Source organism: Taudactylus pleione, unplaced genomic scaffold, assembly GCF_031769625.1.
Source record: "Taudactylus pleione unplaced genomic scaffold, aTauple2 ptg000095l, whole genome shotgun sequence".
NCBI lineage: Eukaryota > Metazoa > Chordata > Amphibia > Anura > Myobatrachidae > Taudactylus > Taudactylus pleione.
In genome coordinates, this window is record NW_028284497.1 from 36,009,872 (window position 1) to 36,013,830 (window position 3,959).

Consider the following 3,959-nt stretch of genomic DNA (forward strand, 5'->3'; position numbering starts at 1 on the left):
ACCAGAATCAATTAAAGACATGTTTACTACAACAAGGAACTAATTGACTAATCATACAGTTAAGAAACTGGGTCTACATTTATATATCTGCACCTTTCTAGCGCCCTCAGTTCTTTTTGATTGCATGTTATTTTTTGGGGCCTACTAAAAGGGGTTCCGATTTGAGGTGCTGCTTATTTTTCAGCGCAAGGTAAAGGTATTGTGTTTTGATATATATATATATATATATATATATATATATGTATCATGGGTGTTGGTGCTTACAAAGCCGTCCGACACCACACTGCACTCTGGGACTTGATATGAAAAAATTAAAAATTTATTGTTACAATGTTTCAGAGCGACTAGCACCCCATCATCAGGTACATGTAAACAGGTTTAAAATGTTTACATGTACCTGATGATGGGGCACTAGTCGCTCCAAAACATTGTAACAATACATTTTTCATATCAAGTCCCAGAGTGCACTGTGGTGTCGGACGGCTTCGTAAGTGCCAACACCCATGATACATATACAGTACCTTATTTTTACACTGGCACCTGGGCAATTGTTTTCATCTAACAGTTAGAGTGCTGGACCTTTGCCGCATATATATATATATATATATATATATATAAATCACAGGAGCTCTGAACTCACCATAATAACTAATAATAATAATAAACATAATAAACAGTGGGGTTTTGGTTCATGAATTGATCAATGCATTTAAGCTTGCAGCCCATCATCATGGGACCCCACCTTACTGCAAGTCCCTACTCTATTGCTCAGAATTATAACATGGACATAGCCATCACATTAATGTTGAACTCAGGGTATGCTATCAAGGTTTAAAGCTCACAGCAACTTTGCTTTTAAATGTGAGACAGTTACCAAGCACACCTGTTGCAAAGCACCTAGGAAAACAGCTGACACAAGTTAGATAACTAGTTAATAGGGGTGCATGAGAAAATGTGATCACAAAAATGATTAATTATAAAAATTAATCATAATAAACAAAAAGCACTAATCCATGGCACTCACCATTCCTAGTTTTGGGGTGCAACATGGTATGTGACCACATTGTTTAAATAGAAATCACAGGGGCTCTGCACTCACCATTATAACTAATAATAATAATAATAATAATAATAATAATAATAAACATAATAAACAGTGGGGATTTGGTTCATGAATTGATCAATGCATTTAAGCTTGCAGCCCATCATCACGGGACCCCACTTTACTGCAAGTCCCTACTCTATTGCTCAGAATTATATCATGGACATAGCCATCATATTAATGTTGAACTCAGGGTATGCTATCAAGGTTTAAAGCTCACAATGTGGATTAGTGCTTTTTGTTTATTATGATTAATTTTTATAATGAATCATTTTTGTGATCACATTTTCTCATGCACCCCTATTAACTAGTTATCTAACTTGTGTCAGCTGTTTTCCTAGGTGCTTTGCAACAGGTGTGCTTGGTAACTGTCTCACATTTAAAAGCAAAGTTGCTGTGAGCTTTAAACCTTGATAGCATACCCTGAGTTCAACATTAATGTGATGGGATGTCCATGTTATAATTCTGAGCAATAGAGTAGGGACTTGCAGTAAAGTGGGGTCCCGTGATGATGGGCTGCAAGCTTAAATGCATTGATCAATTCATGAACCAAAACCCCACTGTTTATTATGTTTATTATTATTATTATTATTATTATTATTAGTTATTATGGTGAGTGCAGAGCCCCTGTGATTTCTATTTAAACAATGTGGTCACATACCATGTTACGGGTACTCCGGTTTCCTCCCATACTCCAAAAATATACTGGTAGGTTAATTGGCTCCCAACAAAAAATTAACCCTAGTGTGTATGTGTGTGTGCATGTGATAGGGAACATAGATTGTAAGCTCCACTGGGGCAGGGACTGATGTGAATGGTCAACTATTCTCTGTAAAGTGCTGCGGAATATGTGTGCGCTATATAAATAACTGATAATAAATATATATATATATATATATATATATATATATATACAAAGAGAAAAAACTGCAAAAGATCGGTGTATGAGTCTGATAGTCACCAATTGGATTAGTGCCGGATTTAGCCAAGCTTATAGACAATATTACAAAAATGTATAATGAAACGAGGTATGTGAGGTCAGAAAACCATCAAGGCAGATCAAGTCCAACACAGGTAGGTGTTATGGTATTTAAAAGCTTAAACAGGTGGCTATTGTCTTATCCTCCTGGAGAAATTAGTATACACGAGTGACACTTATGCCACAAATGATTAAGAAGACCCTGAGTCTATTGGTGATAGCACAGAGGGAGATCTGATTAGTCAGTCTCTGAAGTATATTTGCTAATTGATAATAAATAATATTTGGGATGAAGCCAATAACAACGTGTACATTATATTGTTCAAAACTGCATAATTCTGCCACACCACTCAGTTATACTGATTATAACATTTCTTCTTCTATGTTCATACATTGACTTTAATAATTAGAAATGAATAAATGCATTTATGATGGTGTCTGTGCAAAAGGGATTTCCTAGTGTTTACCCAGTTTTTATAAGCAGAAATACTACAAAGCTTGTGCACAGGACCACTAGTCAATTAAAGACTTTTTGGAATAATAATATCAACGAACGGTGGATAGATAGAGAAAAACCGAAATAAGAGCAAACTTGCTCCCGTCACTTTATTATACACACATTATTAAAAGGTTAGTCCTTTGTATTTATGTCACAATAAAGGACATACCTGATATCTCATAATAATAAAAGTCCTGATACAGAAATCAGGACTGTCCAATGAACTGCCCCGTAACAATGATTGATGTCTTTAACTGCCAATTAAGTGGCTAATTTTAGTATACACATGATGTCACCTTCTTTCCTCTCTTCTGTCAGTATGCCTGAATGAAACTGATAGCTATTTGATCTAAAGTTAAGGTGTCCATGCCTGACTGAAGCTGAGCAAGCATGGAAAATGTTTTTTTTTTGTATGTGAAATATTAAATACATTCTGTAAATATCTTGCAATGTATACACTGTGAAGTTGTGTGGGTTATTTGCTGTACATGGAAACAAGTTAAACACAATATAGGTAACAAGTAAAACTAGGTCTATGTCACCTTAGAAACTGTATATTTGTCTTATGTAATTGACCCCAAACGTTAGGTGGTAACATTTGACATACTTCTAAAATGAGTGCAAAGCACACAGCCTCTCTTAAGGTTTCCTCCATGACCAAATGGCATATAATATCTGTTACATTGCTCACCATTAATGAGACAAACCAGGCCACATGTACCATTGCTTGGACTATCTGGAACATTAGAATTAGGGGACAAAGCTATAGGAGATAGCATTGGAACATGTATCTTCTAGTTCTCATCATATTCAAAAATAATTATTTACAATGTAAACAGTTTTAAACTAACATATTTGACATAAATATGTTTTATGAAGATATTGTTTTTTTGGAATATTGTTGTTAATGTTGTTCTCATGTTGTATGTGAGGTTTTGCTTCCCAATATACTATTTATTTGCAACATGCTGCTTTAGGTTATCACAAAGCCTAAATAATGCATAATATGGATTGTATGTAATAAAGTTTATGCTAACAGTTGGTATTTTATGAACAAACCCCTTTGGTTTGTAGAAGTGTAAATGGTTGTTTTTAATTGCTTGTTTAATTAGGAATATGCCAAAAACACACTGACTAATTTTATGATGCTGGATGTCATATGAGAGAAAGTGATAAGTGCAATAAAGTCTTAAACAAACGGAAACAAACTCCACAGTGGTGAATTAATAGGGTTTGCATTTTAGTGAGGCAAGTCAGAGCAGTTTTGTGTGTTTAACGCTACGCTGTCAAATGAAAGAACAAACAACACATAAAATGAATAAATGCTAAGACAAAAAGAAAATATTAAATGCTGGGTTTATTTAATATCTAGCAAAAAA